The 21,088-nt window shown below is 41.4% G+C and overlaps 3 non-coding genes across 3 annotated transcripts; 1 reads left to right on the top strand and 2 right to left on the bottom strand.

The window, feature by feature from the left end:
- Positions 1–849: 849 nt before the first annotated feature.
- trnas-aga (transfer RNA serine (anticodon AGA)) lies at positions 850–931 on the bottom strand. Its single transcript has one exon. It is a non-coding gene; the product is annotated as a tRNA-Ser (tRNA).
- Positions 932–8,154: 7,223 nt separating this feature from the next.
- Positions 8,155–8,236, top strand: trnas-aga (transfer RNA serine (anticodon AGA)). The gene has a single exon. It is a non-coding gene; the product is annotated as a tRNA-Ser (tRNA).
- A 7,513-nt stretch (positions 8,237–15,749) lies between these two features.
- trnak-uuu (transfer RNA lysine (anticodon UUU)) lies at positions 15,750–15,822 on the bottom strand. Its single transcript has one exon. It is a non-coding gene; the product is annotated as a tRNA-Lys (tRNA).
- Positions 15,823–21,088: the final 5,266 nt, after the last annotated feature.

The raw sequence follows: 21,088 nt of genomic DNA, 5'->3' as shown, positions 1-21,088 counted from the left end.
CGTTTATCCATATGTCCATTTGTAAAAATGATGCCAAAAATGTAGCAGATGCAGATCAACACTAGCATTCCTGTGGTCGCCGGTTCGAATCCAAGCTGTGGTCCAAAGTAAAATCCTAAAAGTGTCAATTTGAGTTTCTGCATCCTGAAATACGTACATAAATTAGATATGTTTCCACAGCTTTCCTTTCTTTTTTCATTTTTCCCTTTTTCCCCTCTCTTTCCTCTTCTTTTCTTTTCCCCCCTTCTCCCCCCTTCTTCCCCATCTTAGACGGACGAATGTTCCCCAGCTTGAACGCAGCGCCTTGGACCGCTCGGCCATCCTGACATGAAAAGCGTGCTGTCCACAACAAGTTTGGAAAATCTCAAGGATGAATACTTAATAAACAATCTGAAATCTTCACTGACACTGATGTGGACAGACTCAGAGTGTGTCTGTCTATGCTATCTCAACAAGTCTTGAGCCAGAGATGAGATTTTTCATCTGGTCACCACATGATGAATCATTCTGACTATTGTAGTACCTTGACATCTTCCTTTCCCAGGTGTTTTGTCCTTAAGGTGAAGCAGTCTCTGCCTCAGGGTGAAACTGGGTTTGAAATGTGCTGGGACGTTTTATCCTTTGCCTCCTCACTGCACACCAGTTGCTCTCGGTCCAGCGTTTTTAAAATGATAGTTTTTGGAAGTGTCAGATGGACTGTGCCAGGGTTTGGTCCTCAGACAGTCAATATAAATGGCAGCACTCTGACTGGTCAAGATGACCTTTTTCATAGAGCTCGTTGTTAACACATCAGACTTGTTAAGTGTAAACGATGGAGGGGCATAAAGTGATCTTGGAGATGAAAAGAACCGTTGTTGGCAGGATTCGAACCTGCGCGGGGAAACCCCAATGGATTTCTAGTCCATCGCCTTAACCACTCGGCCACAACAACCGGCAAAAGGTAACGATGAAGAGTCTGACGACCCAGGTTGGTTCTGTCCATGAGTGCATGGTCTTGTCCAGTTTGTCCTGTCCAGTTTGGTGTTGGTGCTCCTTTACTTGTTTTCCATTTCATTCGCAGGTTTGATTGTTCACACCTGTGATCAGTCATCAGCCAATCCTGCTGCAGCTTCCATCTAGTATATGTGTCCAATGGAAGCTGAGCAACATGTCAGCTACACACATAGAAACACTACACATAGTTTGTCATATAAATAACATGGATTGAATCATGTTGTACAGTCAATGGAAACAAAAAGCACTGAGAGTGGTGCTGGTAGTGCAGCAGTGGATGGAGGCTGAAGTGCTGCCACCTAGTGTCAATATTTGGTATTAACTCTGACTACATATTCCACCTTTAACTCTCTGCCATATATACTGTGCCATGTGTGAAGTGATGATAACATGTGAATGTGAATTTATTGTAAAGAACTTTACTTATTATCCCTGTTATAAGTGAGCAGTGTGTGTGTGTGTTTGATGGAGTGTGTAATGTCTGCTCAGTGTTACTGATGCTGCTGTGTGTGATCTGAAAACTGATCAAACTGTGATGTGTCTGATGCTGACAGAAGAATCAGAGGTCAGACAGTCGGATCCTCCTCTGTGACACCTTTAACATCATATCAGAAATCTCTGTCTGCTTCTGGTACATGCAGCTGATCACCAGCAGGGGGCTCACTGCTTTGCTGTCACTCAGGGGGCCTGTTCTGTCTGCCACTGGGATATGATGAGGTGAACTTCAGAGTTTGAATAGATTTCATTTGTCATGTGTTTATGATCATTTTATGAATCAGCTCAAATAAAGGAGACTCACTGAAGTCACAGTTTAGTGTTTTAATACTTATACACACTTATTTTGAAGCTGCTATCAACTTGATGAGTCTTCCTGTTGAAGCACGAGGCAGGACGTGTGTCAGAACATCCATGAACTGAGTAGATTAAGAGGAAAAGCTGATGTGTCACAGCTGCTGGTTGTGTTCTTTCAGTGTCTCCATCTTGATGAAATGAGGCTGTTTTACTTCCTCCAAGTAGAGTGGACCTGGCTCACAGAGTGCTGCTGCTGCTGTCTCTCTGTAAGCACCATGTTAAACAGCAGGCTCTGAATAGTGACGTCATGATGTCACAGTCACATCAGTCTAATCTCCCAATCGGAGAGAGAGCTGTCATCAACAGCAGGAAGTGCAGGAAGCTCATGGTGTGCAGGCCTCTGATGTGTGGAGGCTGTCGGCTTGTAGCAGCCAACAAGAAGGGAGTTTGTAAAAGTTCTCTGTAACTTTAAATGTGAGGATTCAGAAAGAACTTAGATCAGATATGTGCAGCACTTGTGCAACAGATACTCCAACAGTGACAGCTCTTCTGAAGAAAGCCTGAGGAGCTGAGACCTGGATGAGACACTGATACAGCTTTGCTCTGCTGACAGGAAGGATGAAGGCTGACCACACACACACACACACACACATAACACACACAGACACACACGCACATACATAACACAAACATATAGACACACACACGCTCTTACAGACACACCACACAAACATACATACAGAAACACACACATAACACATTCTTACACACACACACACACACACATATAGACGCATGTGTTGTCTTTTAAGTTCAACAGTAAAAACTATGGACAGAGCTTCCGTGACATCACCCGTTTGTTCGGTGGGAGGCTCCGGGACACTCTGATCGCTGCCATGTTGGCAGCGTTGTGTCCGCCAAAACTCAAACTCACGGACAAAGAGGGGTAGCACTAGCTGAGTTTAGGGGGGGCGGGCAAGAAACTCGTGCTGTGATATGGCAACCGTCTGTCGCTCAAGCGCCAACGCTCATAATTATGCGTAATTTTAAGTCTAAATACAATCCCACAGCAGCTCATCAACAAACTGAACCAGCTGGGGCTGAACTCCTTGCTGTGCAACTGGCTGCTGGACTTCCTCACCGGGAGACCTCAGACAGTGCGGGTCGGCAGAAACACATCCAGCACCATCACAATGAACACCGGGACTCCCCAAGGATGTGTGCTGAGCCCCCTCCTCTTCACTCTGCTGACCCATGACTGCACGTTAAAGTTTGTGGACGACATCTCCAGTGGAGATGAAACAAACTACAGGAATGAGATGCACCTTCTGGCCGAGTGGTGCAGAGACCACAACCTCTCCCTCAATGTGGAGATAACTGGGATAATTTGTATATCGGCTCGAAGGAACACTAGTTAGCTTTCTGATGGTGTCACTCTTAAAACTGAACACCAAACCGTTTTGCCTGTAGATCCAGTTATTTGGCAAGAGTGCTGGTCATTCTTCCATTAAGACATCATGTAAAACCAAAAACAGAGAAGCAGAGCAGCCATATTGTGTAACTCACCACCATCTCCACATCTTTGACATCACACACATAAAAATTATACTGTGTTTAGAGCAACTTCTTGTGATTCTGACGGTGTTCTTATTTTTGGTATGAAGGCTTCGGTTTGGACAAAAAGAGAAGTTGTTCGGAGGGTGCAACCCCCATTAAAATACATGGGATCTGCCCTGACAGGAGTGAAAGGAGAATCACACAGGTGTCTTAATTAGGGTACTCATTACTCTCTCATTACTCAGGAAACTAGAACAAGTATTAGGGAGTGCTCTCAAGTGCTCTCTAAGCAAAATAAAAAATAGCTTGGTTTCTATGGTGACCCCACAGGCTGCAACAAAACACCACTACAGGTGCTGGTCATATAATTAGAATATCATCAGAAGGTTGATTTATTTCAGTAATTCCATTCAAAAGGTGAAAGCTGTATAATGCAAACATTCATTCCACACAGACTGAAATATTTCAAGTGTTTATTTCTTTTAATTTTGATGGTTATAACGGACAACCAATGAAAACCCACATTCAGTAGGTCAGGAAATGAGAATATGTGAAAAGGTTCAATATTGAAGACACCTGGAGCCACTCTAACCAGATAATGAACTCAAAACACCTGCAAAGGCCTTTAAATGGTCTCAGTCTAGTTCTGTAGGCTGCACAACCACAGGAAGACTGCTGACTTGACAGTTGCCCAAAAGACGACCATTGACACCTTGCACGAGGAGGGCAAGACACAAAGAGGCTGGCTGTTCACAGAGCTCTGTCCAAGCACATTAACAGAGAGGGAAGGGGTGTACAAGCAAGAGGGAGTACAAAGTGTTCTGCCCAAACAGGGACTTGAACCCTGGACCCTCAGATTAAAAGTCTGATGCTTCCAATACTTCACTAGTACACTTCATGTAGTGCAGTGAGTCCTGATTGACTTGCAATTGACCCTTTATACAAGGGGGATTAGCTCAAATGGTAGAGCGCTCGCTTAGCATGTGAGAGGTAGCGGGATCGATGCCTGCATCCTCCAGCCTGCATTTTAGGAGGGAGGGTGTAGCTGGATGGATGAGGATGGATGGATAATGTAGTGGACTCCCACCCAGCAGATCAATTCCCAGAGGTTACAGCATCATTTATTAGCTGAGTTTCCCCTCAGGGAAGCTGCTGTTTACAAGCTGTTTACAGAGAGAAGCAAGAAAACAACAGTCAGCATCATCTTCCATAAAAACACATGACAATAACGTGTGAGACAGAGAGTTTATGATCAGTGCTCCCCCTGCTGGTTAGGACATATGATGACATTTTAAATGTACCAGTCAAAAGTCACTCAGTGGTTTGTCTTTGTTTTTATGACTTTCTACATTGTAGGTTCATCCTGAAGACATCAGAGCTATGAAGGAACACATGTGGAATGATGCAGTGAACAAACAGTGTTAAACCAAGCAGAATATGTTTGATGTTTGACATTCTTCCAAGCAGCCAGCTTTTGCTTTGATGACAGCTTTGCACACTCTTTGCATTCTCTCAATCTGAACTGAACCACCAATGCTGTGCAATGCTGACATCTAGTGGTGGAATTGCAGGCTGCAGCTTCCTCATTCCAAAATCAATCCTCCTCCACATAAAGTCAGAAGCGGAGCGGCTGTTCAAAATAAAGGAGGAAGCACACACTCTGCAGGCTGCAAGGAAAGGAGCAGAGGACAAAACAAGAGAGGGAAGAGTCTGTGACACAGCTCAGCCTCATCTTACTCCACCACTGTTTGTCTTTTTCACATTGTATCACAGAACACTTTTAGAGATGCAGGCTTCACGTCACTACAGCCTCCTTCATGCTGCAGCCTGAATGTTCACTGTGAGTCGCTCTGCGTACAAACGTCTGCTAAATGAGTTACAAACGTCAATATAATGACGTGATATAAAACTTAAACGTATAAAAACGTGAATGAAGCTGTAAAGTAGCTTGTTAGCTCATGCAGCAACAGTGTGTAGCTGCTATGCTAATGCTACTTTAGCTTGTTTAGCATTAAGCTAAGTGCTGCTGTTACAACTTACTGTTAAGAGTTAATGAGCTCTAAACCACAGCAGGAAAAACTAATGTATGTATTTAGTCTATTTAGTGTTTATTAATGCTCAGGTGTTTCTCTGTAAAGGACAAGCTAGTGAATTATTGTCATATAGTTGTTATTTTATGGCTTTTTTAAATGTTTTTCATCAGGTGCTGTGCTTAAACACCTGTCTGTGTCTCCTCATGAAGATGCCACAGCCTCCACAGATGAAGGTATAATCTGGATTATTTACAGTGTTAGTTATCAGGCTGATCATTATGGTCTTATACCACACAGGTCATGTGGAGCCCTGTGAGGACACTCCAGAGGACGTCCCAGCAGCAGTCCAACACCTGAGAGCCTCCACTCCTTCCTCTGCTCCTCCAGCACCTGACCTGGTAACAGAGGAAGGGTCCAAGGTGTCCAGGTCTCACTGATGATCCTGCACTGTGGACAAACTTAATAATAACAATACTAGTCATCATATCTTGTGTTGTCAGTGGTGGAGGAAGTACTGATGTTTGGTACTTCAGTGAAAGTACAATTACCCAGCCAAATATATACTCAAGTAAAAGTAGATGTGCTACATCAATGATCCTACTTAACCAAAGTCGTAAGTACTTACTTTCAATTTCCAAGAGTTTAAAACAAGGCAACGGGACTCAAGGATTGTTTTTTTTAACTTGGGGATACATAAAAAATACATGAAAAATTACCTATGTACAGTAACAAAGTACAAATACTTAGTTACTTTCCACCACTGTGGACAGTCTTCAGAGAGTACATATTTCTATGATGTATTTTGATTGTTTTTTATGTTTGATTATTTGTTATGTTTCCTTAAGATAATATTTTCATATGTGTGTTCCACATTATTTAAATAAAAGGTTGCTTATATAATCATCACTGTACATGTCTTTGTGTTTGGGGCGGCATTTCTATAGAATCTAGTAGCCCGTAGGGCCCCAGTGTTACCTTCTTGCCTAGGGCCCCTATAGTGTCAAGCAATGGCTCTGTCAGCGTCCGTATGCAAATGAGTCAGCACAGCGTAACTCTCTGTCTAAAAGCTGAGATGTGAGGGTCCGAGCGTACGTCACTGCAGCTCAGAGCACAACAAGAAAAACACACAGGCGCGGCATGTGAAACAGAAAATTGTACATACACATTTCAAATTGTTATGCAGAATAACGTGTGAGTAACAAACCGCTGCATCTGTATTATGTGATTATTGCGAGCTACAGCGCTATATGCAGCGAGTAATCAAACTATATACAAAGTTGTTCCTTCACAACAATAAAGTTCAACTTAACTCACTGTTTTGCTCCTGTTACCTTTTTATTTACGTACTGGTATGTTTTAGCGTAGCATGCGCCTTATAATACGATGTGCCTTGTGTATGTGCTGAGGACAGAAATAGACCCTGTAACAGACACTGCGCCTTATAAATCTGATGGTCGCGAAAATACGGTACTCACGCTGGCTCCATCTGGTGGACCATTTGTATATTACTACAGGTTTCATAGTAGGCCCTTCTCATAGAATTAATATGTAGCTCCCTCTGGTGGACACTACATATATATACTCACGCTGGCTCCCTCTGGTGGACCATTTGTATATTACTACAGGTTTCATAAGCTGTGTCCCAATTAAGGGACACATTTTAAGGCCACGTACGTCACAATGCTGCGCAAAGGCTGGGTCCTTCAAATGCGTCCTCCAAATGCGTCCTCCTTTTGCCTGAATTTGGAGGATCTACTTTTTGTCCAATAGTACAATGACGGACCAAGCGAGCGGCAGCGGCACCAGCACCGGCAGGAGTGCCGAATTCACATTTAAATGTAAGTAAAGGGCAGTAATTCGAGGGATTTTTAAAATGCTAGTAGTGACAGCGGCAATAAAAAAAATGAGTTTTATATTTACAAACATGACGTCCTGTTGACACGAGGCGCTGTAAACTAAACGCTTTGATTGAATGTTGTTTCTTGTTGTTTACTGTAGTATAGTATAAAGTATAGTTCACGTGAGGAGCAATATTATGGTTATTATATCAAACGGTCATTCTGCCTGTTGGCATTTTGTTGTAGGAGGAGCAGAGAGAAACAGAAGAAACCTGACAATTGATAACGGAGGAGATGAGGCTGGAGAGGGAGGGAGAGGAGAAAGAGAGAGAGGGAGAGAGAGAGAGAGAGAGAGAGAGGGAGAGAGGGAGTAACTTCAACAGAGCGGCTTCCAAACAGCTTAAAATATGAAAAGCTATAAAATATGTATGTAATAGGTCAACACACACTGCTTGTAACAGGGATAATAAGTAAAGTTCTTTACAATAAATTCACATTCACATTTTATTATCACTTCACACATGGCACAGTATATATGGCAGAGAGTTAAAGGTGGAATATGTAGTCAGAGTTAATACCAAATATTGACACTAGGTGGCAGCACTTCAGCCTCCATCCACTGCTGCACTACCAGCACCACTCTCAGTGCTTTTTGTTTCCATTGACTGTACAACATGATTCAATCCATGTTATTTATATGACAAACTATGTGTAGCGTTTCTATGTGTGTAGCTGACATGTTGCTCAGCTTCCATTGGACACATATACTAGATGGAAGCTGCAGCAGGATTGGCTGATGACTGATCACAGGTGTGAACAATCAAACCTGCGAATGAAATGGAAAACAAGTAAAGGAGAGCCAACACCAAACTGGACAAGACCATGCACTCATGGACAGAACCAACCTGGGTCATCAGACTCTTCATCGTTACCTTTTGCCGGTTGTTGTGGCCGAGTGGTTAAGGCGATGGACTAGAAATCCATTGGGGTTTCCCCGCGCAGGTTCGAATCCTGCCAACAACGGTTCTTTTCATCTCCAAGATCACTTTATGCCCCTCCATCGTTTACACTTAACAAGTCTGATGTGTTAACAACGAGCTCTATGAAAAAGTTCATCTTGACCAGTCAGAGTGCTGCCATTTATATTGACTGTCTGAGGACCAAACCCTGGCACAGTCCATCTGACACTTCCAAAAACTATCATTTTAAAAACGCTGGACCGAGAGCAACTGGTGTGCAGTGAGGAGGCAAAGGATAAAACGTCCCAGCACATTTCAAACCCAGTTTCACCCTGAGGCAGAGACTGCTTCACCTTAAGGACAAAACACCTAGGGAAGGCAGATCTCAAGGTACTACAATAGTCAGAATGATTCATCATGTGGTGACCAGATGAAAAATCTCATCTCTGGCTCAAGACTTGAGACTTGTTGAGATAGCATAGACAGACACACTCTCAGTCTGTCCACATCAGTGTCAGGATGGCCGAGCGGTCCAAGGCGCTGCGTTCAAGCTGGGGAACATTCGTCCGTCTAAGATGGGGAAGAAGGGGGGAGAAGGGGGGAGAAGAAAAGAAGAGGAAAAAGAGGGGAAAAGGGAAAAATGAAAAAAGAAAGGAAAGTTGTGGAAACATATCTAATTTATGTACGTATTTCAGGATGCAGAAACTCAAATTGACACTTTTAGGATTTTACTTTGGACCACAGCTTGGATTCGAACCGGCAACCACAGGAATGCTAGTGTTGATCTGCATCTGCTACATTTTTGGCATCATTTTTACAAATGGACATATGGATAAACGTTTTAACAGTCTGCCTAAAGTAAACGGAGTGTTGCTATTAAGCAGGGACTCTCCCATGTTGTACTCTATTTACCTTTGTTGCATAATACAGACCACAGACACTTGAATGAGACTGTTTCGGGTTTATTAACTCAAAATCATATTTTCTTACATCCCAAATAACGCTGTAATCCGACCCATATTTACAAATAAATGTCCCTTCAGTCCCAATCAAAAAGTAACAGGCAAACAGACGAACAAACAAAAAACTCCTCCTGGTGAACCCCACGCGGGATCCTCTCTCTCCCTGGGCGATCCTTGTCCATAAAAAAATGGTTATTGTCCGTATTTTTTTTTCGCATCACGGGTCCCTCTTACTCTCCCCGTTTTCCCGTTTTCCTTCACCTGTCTGCCACCGCTGTCCTTGGCGTCTCTCCTCCCCTGATGACAGTCCTTCGTCTCCTTTCACCCACAGCATGTCAGCTGGCAAAATAGATCACCCGACCCCCGCTGTCCTCACAACAATATAAAATAAAATATTACAAAGAATGCCGTCGCCTTGAGCGGCCTTTCTCTATAGGTAATAGGCATTAAGGGACAATGTTTATTTACAGGAAGACATTTCTATATGGCAATACACCATAAAATCTAAATAAAAACATTACTTATGTGGTAGTGCTTAAACGTGGGTGGAAATACTTTGATTCTCAGGTTTAAAACACTGCACCTTAAATAACATTAGTAAGCACCGAGTGGCAAAACAAAATCCACTTTGTGTAACGGCCGTAACTCAACAAATCTATAAAAACGTCAACACAGTACAAGAGTTTACATGACACACAAACATAAACTAGTGTCACACGGCACTGTAGCAAGTGTTTAATTACCGTACCGACTGTTTTTCTCGCTAGCTAGTGCAGAATGAATGACGACCGGTATGCGCCATACTGATTCTCTGCTCCAACATTTGTCCACCGTGATTGGTCAAATGTTGGAAATGTTGGACAGTGGGGAAGAAATCCGCTAGCTGATTGGGCGCACCTCCAGCAATTGAAGGCTTGTGATTGGCTCTTGTGTCCAACATTTTCCAACATTGTACGGACGATCCTTCGCCAGCTGGCGTTCAAGCTGGGGAACATTCGTCCGTCTAAGATGGGGAAGAAGGGGGGAGAAGAAAAGAAGAGGAAAAAGAGGGGAAAAAGGGAAAAATGAAAAAAGAAAGGAAAGCTGTGGAAACATATCTAATTTATGTACGTATTTCAAACTTTTGAAATACTTAGGATTTTACTTTGGACCACAGCTTGGATTCGAACCGGCGACCACAGGAATGCTAGTGTTGATCTGCATCTGCTACATTTTTGGCATCATTTTTACAAATGGACATATGGATAAACGTTTTAACAGTCTGCCTAAAGTAAATGGAGTGTTGCTATTAAGCAGGGACTCTCCTGTGTTGTACTCTATTTACCCTTGTTGCATAACACAGACCACAGACACTTGAAATGAGACTGTTTCGGGTTTATTAACTCAAAATCATATTTTCTTACATCCCAAATAACGCTGTAATCCGACCCATATTTACAAATAAATGTCCCTTCAGTCCCGATCAAAAAGTAACAGGCAAACAAACAAAAAACTCCTCCTGGTGAACCCCACACAGGATCCTCTCTCTCCCTGGGCGATCCTTGTCCATAAAAACAAATGGTTATTGTCCGTATTTTTTTTTTCGAATCACGGGTCCCTCTTACTCTCCCCGTTTTCCCGTTTTCCTTCTCCTGTCTGCCACCGCTGTCCTTCACGTCTCTCTCCTTTCACCCACAGCATGTCAGCTGGCAAAATAGATCACCCAACCCCCGCTGTCCTCTGACACGCCGTGTACCACAACATATAATATAAAATATAAAATAAAATATTACAAAGAATGCCGTAGCTTTAAGCAGCATTAAGGGACAATGTTTATTTACAGGAAGACATTTCTATATGGCCATACACCATAAAAATCTAAATAACTTATGTGGTAGTGCTGTGGTAGTGCTTAAACGGTGCTGTGGTAGTGCTTAAACGTGGGTGGAAATACTTTGATTCTCAGGTTTGGTGTACACAACACTGCACCTTAAATAACATTAGTAAGCACCGAGTGGCAAAAACAAAATCCACTTTGTGTAACGACCGTAACTCAACAAATCTATCAATCTATAAAAACGTCAACACAGTACAAGAGTTTACATGACACACAAACGTAAAATAGTGTCACACGGCACTGTAGCAAGTGTTTAATTACCGTACCGACTGTTTTTCTCGCTAGCTAGTGCAGAATGAATGATGACCGGTATGCGCCATACTGATTCTCTGCTCCAACATTTGTCCACCGTGATTGGTCAAATGTTGGAAATGTTGGACAGTGGGGAAGAAATCCGCTAGCTGATTGGGCGCACCTCCAGCAATTGAAGGCTTGTGATTGGCTCTTGTGTCCAACATTTTCCAACATTGTACGGACGATCCTTCGCCAGCTGGCGTTCAGGTCGCAGTCTCCACTGGAGGTGTGGGTTCAAATCCAACTCCTGACAGTTCCTCCTCTGGAGGAGAAATAAGTTTTCATTTAAAACGCTGACTGATCTAACCCAGACCACAAAATCCAATTTAATGATTTCATCTGTTATGATAATATTAAAGGTAACAGCTGAGACGTTGGACAAAACTTTCAGGGGTTCTTCCTGTTTTTTCTTGCCACTGTTGCTCTTAAGGAGGGTCAGTCTCTGGCTCCAATCGGATGACATCACAGGTCACTGTCGGGTTAGGGGTTTAATTCCAGAATTTTGTCTACCATTCCGGAATCCTGCCTATCATTCTGGAATGGGTGGATGGATGTCTATTCCGGAATGCTGCCTCTCATTCTAGATTTCTGCCTTTCATTTGGGAATGCTTTCTTTCATTCTGGAATGCTTTTCATTCTAGTCGTTTCGCCACTCTATATTGGTGAAACCAAACAACCACTACACAGAAGGATGGCACAGCACAGGAGAGCCACCTCCTCAGGACAAGACTCAGCAGTTCACCTCCACCTCAAAGACAGTGGTCATTCCTTTGAGGATAATAATGTCCAAATCCTAGACAGGGAGGACAGATGGTATGAAAGAGGAGTCAAAGAAGCGTCTATGTGAAATTGGAAAAACCCTCTCTAAACAGAGGGGGAGGGCTGAGGCATCAGCTCTCACCTGTTTACAACTCTTCCTAGCAGACTTCACTCCCACTCAAACTCTAACGATGGGCCGTCAACTAGTGAGGCAACAGCTCTCACCTGTTCACAACCCTGTCCCTTCATCCCAGAGTTTCTGGTCGTTAACTGGCCATTAACCAACTATAGCAGGGGTCGGTAACCCGCGGCTCTAGAGCCGCATGTAGCTCTTTAGCGCTGTCCTAGTGGCTCCCTGGAGCTTTTTCAAAAATGTTTGAAAATGGAAAAAGATGGGGGAGGGAAATATAATTTTTTGTTTTAATATGGTTTCTGTAGGAGGACAAACATGACACAAACATTCTTAACGTTTTCCAATGCTGTAAAAATGTTTAGAATAAATATTCAATTTCAACATTTCTGTCAACGAAGATTTGCGTCATAGCCTGCGATACACGTTTCTATCAGCAGGGCGGGATGCCAGGCAGGTGGCTGTGTGATGGGCCATGGATCCCAAAGGACCGAATCATTTGCATTCATTGCCAATGCGGAAGGATTGCCTGAATGTTTGCTCTGTAGCGAGAAGTTGTCAAATAACAAAAAGAGTAGAAGTGGAAGCCAGTGGAAAATGTCTTTCCACTTCCTAAGCCAGTGGAAAGACATTTCCAGGGAAGGCATGTTACATTTGCAGCCGAGTGCCCAGTTGGGAGTGAGAGAAAAAGTGCGATTGCATTACTTCTGGAGAAATTAGAGCAGCGCAAAAATAGATTTAAGAAGTGGATTGCATCTCCAAACATGAACTACATCAAATCAAAATATCGCACCCGCCTCACAGATGAGAGCTTGCAGTCCTGCGTCAAGATTAAAGTTACATCTTAAATGCCCGATGTTGAGAAGCTGACCATTGAAAATGGAAAAACCGAAAACAGACGTCACATTAAACGGGTAAGAACACAATCCTGTCATAGGCACATATTTAGTAACGAAGTGGCTGTTTCTATAAAGTGATTTCTGATTTTCGTCAGTATATATGTGGAATGACACTTAGGGATATTATTGTGTTTTGTTGCTCAGGGCCGAGGATAGCTGCGTTGGTTGCGTGCCAAAAGAGAAGAGGATGCTGCTTCGTTTTACCCTTGCACTGACTTGCTTGGTATTTGCACAGAAATCAAACTTAAACTGTATGAATTAGATTTTATATACTTTACCTTTTCAAAAGGCTGCTGTTTTATTTTTATAAATGCAGGCTGCGTTTTATTGCACTCTGTTTGTTGCCCAGATAAGGGGCACGTTATGCACGTTCCATTTTGTTGTTGTTTTTTCGAATCCTCAAAATAAAAATGACATCAAAAATCGGATTTCTTCATTGCATTTCTTTAATTTCATCAAAGCAATGAAACATAATTCATTAATATTGTAATGGAGTTGTCGTAAAACAGAGCAGTCACGTGGTGCGTCATTCCCTACAGGATGCGCTGCAGGGAAAATAAACATGTAATCATGAAGGTTCATTATGTATTTGTAGCCAACTTAGTCATTTTGATAGTAGGCTAATATAGCTAATATAGATACATACAGCATGTGTTGCCTTTATTATAAGGCTTATATAAGGCTTTTAATTTTTTGTGGCTCCAGACATATTTGTTTTTTGTTTTTTTGGTCCAATATGGCTCTTTCAACATTTTGGGTTGCCGAACCCTGAACTATAGGGATCGTAGTCATGTGAGCTCCTGCAAGATCCACCCACAGAGGTCCTGAACACATAAAACTCGGATTCCCAACCAGAAAAGTAGCAGAACTGAAGAAGCCACTTGGGGAAGTGGCGAAACGTCTTCAAAAAACAATCCTTGATTGACTTTGTGGCTGTGGCATTAGCTCAACATTGAATCATAAAGTGTATTTGTTGCATAACAGGAAGTGGTCAGTGGAAACTGAATTGAATTGAATTGAGAAGCAGAACCTCTCCTTTATAGGGGTTGGTAATTGTCTCGCATTGGACAGAAATGAAAACTGTGTTTAGATAAGCAAAGATGCTAGCAGGTTAACAGTACTGCAGTGGTTAAACCCGATGGGCCGCTGAAGGGCTGAAAACGTGCAGGCACTATTACTTCAAATTCTGACACGGCCATGTTTGTAGTCCAATGAAAGAGGACAAGCTACTGAATTGAATGGTATAAAAAAATCTAATGGACTACAATACCCAGCTGACATAAAATCCCTGCGTAAAGACTAGATGCAACAACACTAACGCTAGTGCGCGTAGGTGTTTGTGGAGGTTGTAGTTGCTTTAGTGCGCTTCAGTGACTTTTGGTGAATTTCAGTGAGTTTCAGTGAGTGTCAGAGGTTTTTTTTAGGTTGTTAGCTAGCTTATCTCTTCTTCTTACTGCGTCGAGAGGGGCATGGAGCAGAATTTCAATGGCAGGGATTTCCGGATTTGTTTGACCCCGTTGCCAGCCAGTTGAATGTTGGAAAAGATAGACCCAGTTTATGAGTACGTTTTGTACATTTATTTTGAAGTGTAAACTATTTGTTGCTAATAAAAATGATTTATTATATATATACATATACACAGTATAGTATACAGCAGGGTGGTAGTTGGGGTGAGAGAGGAGGATGCAGAGGATAGTGGTGATGATTCACTGTGGCAACCCCTAAGGGAAGAGCTGAACAGAGATGAAGGATGATTCAATCCTATTCAATACTGTCTTTACATATTTATTACATAATGTGTATATTTCAATATGTATGCAATTACAGATAAAAATAAGTGTTATTATTTTCATAGCCAATAAGAGGGAAGAGCCCAGATGGGCCTGGGACCTGGCTTTCCTCTTCAGCGAGGTCCCAGGCCCATCTGGGCTCAACGCTGAGGCATCACCTCTCCTTGTTGTTATTGTATTTTTCTTACTTTACATTTGGTTGGACTTTCATTATTTTACATTAGTTATTAGTTATGATAATAAAAACTGCTCTATTTGGAGACAAAATTATACATTTTGATGTTTTTGATTTTACACTGTGCATAATGGTAGTTGATGAAGTACAAGGTAAAATTCATACCCAAAAGCTCCAGTAGATGGCAATAGACTAGTGAAATGGATGTAAGTTGTATTTTTCAGCCACTTCCCATTGGAAATGATAAGTAACCTATTTGGCAATGTGGTGCCAAATTGTGCCAGAGTGTCCGCCTGGTGATATCCTTACTAAAACCTTTGTGAAGACTTTGCTCTTTGTTCAAATTCGATCAAATTTGGTACATTTGTAGCCAAGGAATAGCTGAATGTGATCAATGGCATCTGTGTACATAGAATCATTGTTAGCATACTGTTTTCTGCTGTCAAACAGGAAAAAAACTTGAGGATAGAAATGTTACATTTCTCATTTAGTTTATTGTAATTCACTCAGGCATACTAATAGACACAATATTTTAAACACTGGAAATGCATTTTCCGAGGTCCCTGGATGTTCCTAGACACCAAGAACATGCATAATGCACATTATTATTGTCTTTTTAGGTGATTTTTTTTTTCTTTTAGGGTTTAAAGGGTTAACATCTGAATGTGGTGTAACAAGAGTACAAAGCTTTCCGCCCAAACAGGGACTTGAACCCTGGACCCTCAGATTAAAAGTCTGATGCTCTACCGACTGAGCTATCTGGGCTCTACATGTCATTTCAGGGACTAATTCCGTGTAGACAGGTTAACTGAAACAGAGAGCATTGATTGGCTACATTCAAACATATAAGAAATTCGCTGAATGCTTCTTTAAGGGTGAACTTCCTGTGTGTGCAGACAGTGGAGGTGGTTTCAGGTGTTATAAATTGGCATCTCCATGGTTCAGATGAAGAAGTGGTTCCAGTTCCTCACATGCTCACATCTGCTAGTCCACAGAGGACAGTGGTCCTATACACATAAAGAATACATACTTAATGAATGTATGTGTTTTTATAGAGGACTTCTTCATATTGTCTGAACCTGAGGAGGAGGAGGAGGAAGTCCTGTTCATATCAGCTGACAGGACTGATTCTGGTGTGAGCACATGTTGCTTTAATCTACAAAGTGAAATTGTTATTTGTTATAAAGTCATACACTCTCAGACTCTGGATTCCATTACAGGACAATGTGGACCTCATGTCAGTGTTGTATGGAAAGCCAGTTCAGTTCATTTCTTGATATTAAATATTTTATTTCTCGCACTAGTAAGGCAAAACGTTGCACTAGTTAACTAGTGAATGCATTTAGACCTGGTTAGTGTTGAGTGTATGTGCTTCAGGGATGTTATTTTAGGTTTGTTGTTTGTATTCATGTTAGTAAACTTGATTAGTTTTTGTGTTGTGTCTCCTTTCTATTGGCTGTTGGCAACACGTGTTTGCAGATGGGTTAAGGGTGAGCCTATTAGAATATGAGAGAGCCTGTTCATGAAGAAGGTCATGACTGAACAGTGTTTGAACGTTCAGGGAGAGCAGCTCACTGTTCACTGGTGCTTTTGTTCTTTTGTGAAAAGGTAACGGCAATTAAATAAAGAGATGTTTGTTTCAAATAACACAAGTTAAAGCTGTGCCTGTTTTTATTGCACAGTCAAACTAATTTCATGACAAATAGCCTATATCATAGAATTTTAGTCGATTTTTAGTCGTTAAAAAATGTTGATGACTAAAATGTTTCTAAAATCAAATGACATTTTAGTCACAAGACTAAATAAAAACTAAATCAAAAATTGCTGCCAAAATTAACACTGATATGACTACACATACTTATAGGTATGCTTACAATGAAGGGTTAACTACCAAATAATGTAATTGTCAGAAACAGAACTCAGCCTCATAAATATCCATTTTTACAGTGAGCTCCCAAGGAGCCATGCACAATCACTACCTTCACATAAAATAAACCACATCATGAAGTGCTGCTTACCTTTCAGAGGAATCAAACTTCTGAAAGCAATATGGCGCCCTGCACAAACTTCTCTCAGCAACTACGGTGTCACTGAAGAAAAGTGCAGCATGTGAGCTGTCACTCCAACCAAACCAACCGTGCCTCTGCACCACCTGCTGGCCAACCGGAACAGACTTACATGTATATCTGCAGATCTAATGGTTGTTCTGTATCGTCTTTATTTTTACTTTATCTGTTGTTATGCTGCTCAGGACCTTGTTTTGATGCTGCTGCAATGGCTTCATGTTCCTCGGCCACACTTGGAGGAGCTGTTCACGTCCACAGGGAGGAAAGGAGACAGCGTGCTGATGGAGCAAACTCTGTTTACCATGTGGGGTAACATCGGCTTACAAGGATTCAACCTCCAATCTCAAAAACACATTATGGTAAGAAGTCTTATGTCTGTATTTGTGTATTTGTAAATATTAATAAAACAGTTTTACAAATATTTGATTTCACGCCTTTGCGTCTAGATCAATTGATGCGAAAATCGAAGCAAGTGAACCTGTGACTAATTAATCTGGGTCTACGCTGCGTCTTCTGCTGCTGTCCAACAACACTCTGCCGCATCCGTGTCCGGCTGCCGTTAAAAGAAAACAAGCAAGCAAACAAGCGGTCGCTGCAGCAGTCATACAGCTAACATCAGGAGGAACATGCTAAACAAACAGTGACACATTCAACAGAAGGAACTCTATAGTACGAGAGCAGGTAGGAGTTTTCTCTGAGACATAGAAAGTGTCATCTAAGAACTTCCCGTTTGTGAGCCCAGAGATAGCGAGTAGGAAGTCAAAATGAGTGACAGCATGTAGCTCAGTCAGCAGGATAAAACCTGTTTGTAGTGCCTTTCACTGAACATGGAGGCCTTTCTTCATGGCTGTTCACTTTAATGAAGATGTGTTAAAGCACCAGAGCTGCTGAACTCCTTGTGTGTGAGAGCCTGTTTGGTTTATGTCATTTGAAATTGAACATGATCAAAGTGTCGTGCGTTCACATTAACTTTATTAATACCCATGGAGTCATTGGGTTGTGTTAGCAGCATATACAAGAAGTGACAGTAAACACAGTGCATGTGTTGATGATTTTCTGTGTCCTCTTCACAGATACTGTGTGTCGATACCCCAGTATTTTCTGAGCCAGTCATCTACAAAGTAAGTTACTAACACAGCCACAACTGTTATGTTGTGTTATTTTAAATGATACAATGATTCTGTACATGGTTTGTAAACCTTCAGCTGTAATGGAAACAGTAGTGCTTTTTATATTGTTTGAATGGAAATGTAACCGTGCCCTGACAGATTTGTTTTCTTCTTTTCTTCTTCTTAGAATTCTTTTCTTCTTTCGCATTAAAAAGAAGAAAATGAATCATAATATTAATTAATAATAATTAAGAAGGAGAGGTTGGTGTCTTTAGATAAGCATGTGTTTCAGAGATTCAGTGTAGTTTTGAGTGTGAGTACCAGTATGTGTTTGGCTTGGTGTGCTGCTGATTTTGATTGAGCTTTGTATTCTTTCAGGTCTTGTATACATTCAAAATGAGTACTGTGATTAAGTTTGTGCGGCATTATTATCAATACGTAGGGAGTGGCAGAGATGCCTGATTGTCAGGGCTCCTTGTACAAACAGAGCACAGTGTTGAGTAATAGGGCATAGAAACTTCAAGGTCCGCCAAAGAAACTGTTATTACTAACAGCAGCGTTACAGTGAGGAAACATACAATAATTATTCTATAACCCTATTCCCAGTTTGTTGGGTGTTGTCAGAGCTTATTGCCTTTGATTAGGTGGTTGTTGTTGCAAAGAGCGTAAGGGAACCACACAGCCTCTGCTCTCTTGTTTCTGTGCTCCTGTAATACCTTTCATTCTGCTCTGTAGCCACTTAAGGTTTATATCCATTTTGATGTCGCTGTTGTCACATACACACTGTCACAAATGTTTAATTGAACGCTGGCTATCATACACGGGAAGAGGGATGTGATAGACGTGTATCCAGTGATTAGCCTGGCTGCCTCTCTAAACCCCTCTGGAAATGGTAAAAGCATTTTTGTAACTTCTATACAGATCCACAGTTTACTAAACATCGCAGATTGACACTAAGAGGCAAGAGATGGTGTAAACTAGCACACAGAAAGATGTTTTATATAGGCTACTATGAATGAGCTGAGACACTCCATAAATCATGTGTACAGGTGTACCTGAAGGGGCAGATGGAAGCTACAGACAGCAGGTCATCAGCACTAACAGAAGAGACGACTCAACAAAAAGGCACGAGACGTCGCACAATATGTGGTCTTAATAATACAGTTACATTGTTCTAAGTGTTTTGTTGTTGGATTTCAGTTACCACCCCCATGTACGTTGGTATCAGACGGTCAACTGTGCAGTTGCAAGAGTGATCTTGGTGAACCCAGAAAGTCAGCGCTGTGATTTCTTCTCTGACAGAGTCATCTACAGGTCTGTCAGGACCAGACCACCAGTGTTTGCTCACTCACTTTCATCACATCCAACATTCAGTGGAACTTTCTGTCCAGAGCATTTTACACTGGTGGTAGTGGGTACATGTTCGGCATGCCAGTCTGTAAATTAGACAAACAAACGGTGTCACACAGTTCCGGGTTACAGTTTAATGTAAAGGGCATCTCATTCAGTCACTTTCCTTTGGTGCTACTGTGATTGTTCTGTATTCTGTTGTTTCTGAATAATACAGCTGTCTCATAATTGGATTTAAAGGAAATCTACATTTAATTTGTGATTACATTATCATGAAATTTGATTGGCCTAACATTATACTAATTTAGCAAAGATATCTTTACTCTGCTGCAGTTACATTCATTCATGTCAGGGAACAAACTTCTTTGTTTGCACAGACTCAATATACCCGCCCTCATTTGTGTCAGATTTTCATTGTATACATTACATAACAGTAGAATAAAGCTTGCCCATCTGATTCCTAAGACCTTCTATCAGCAGCAAATATGTAACTTGGTTGTTGGTGCATTTCTTGACTGTCAGTATACATGATTCCTTGTGGTTGCTCACCTGTGGGAAGCTTCCAAGGAATTATAGTGGTTTATTGGTTCACCCTGACAAAGAATGAGGAGGGATATAGGGGAAGATTATAGAGTTTGAGAGATGATCATGAAACAATGTAGAATATTAATGTTCCCTTTTGTGTTTTTGCAAATTGAAATCGTAAATTGCCTTAAATGCTTCAGAATTGCAAACAAGTGACCTGGTATGGAGGAAACTTGGAGTGTGTTGATGCCCTCTTTTTGTTCTGCAGTGGCAGAGTGAATGGTCGTCAGTACAGAGCCGACCTGGAGCTTTACCAGAATATTGTTGCTGAACAGTGCTGCTGGGAAATGAAGTCCAACCAACCCGTTCTCAAACTAGTCAAACAGCAGCAGGGACACTGGGAAAGACTTGTCAGGACTAAGGTACTCAACTTGTGTTCAGTCTACAGCAGAAATATAGAATTTTTCCACATCATCTTTTGATTGATTTCAAAGGTGATTTATCTTTCTAGAATATTTTTGTGAAAATGTTACTTTTGAATTATTAGTCAGTAAAAATATTCTTGCTTGCTGTCAAAGTAAATAGTGGCCAGTATAGAGTAAGTAATAAGAGTAATCAGAGTAAGTAATTCTCACGAAATACTAAGTGGTATCAAGAAGTATGAAAAAAAAACATATAAAATAAATAACATAAAAAAAACTATGAAACCTGTAGTAATATACAAATGGTCCACCAGAGGGAGCCATATATATATATATATATATATATACACATATACCAAGCGAGCGGCACCGGCAGGAGTGCCGAATTCACATTTAAATGTAAGTAAAGAGCAGTAGTTGGAGAGTTTTAAAATGCTAGTAGCATTAAGAAAATGAGTTTTGTATTTACAAACATGACGTCCTGTTGATACGAGGCGCTGTAAACTAAACGTTTTGATTGAATGTTGTTTCTTGTTGTTTACTGTAGTATAGTATAAAG

Source organism: Parambassis ranga, unplaced genomic scaffold (assembly GCF_900634625.1).
Source record: "Parambassis ranga unplaced genomic scaffold, fParRan2.1 scaffold_21_arrow_ctg1, whole genome shotgun sequence".
In the NCBI taxonomy this organism is placed as follows: Eukaryota; Metazoa; Chordata; class Actinopteri; family Ambassidae; genus Parambassis; species Parambassis ranga.
This window is presented reverse-complemented; position numbering and strand designations above follow the sequence as displayed.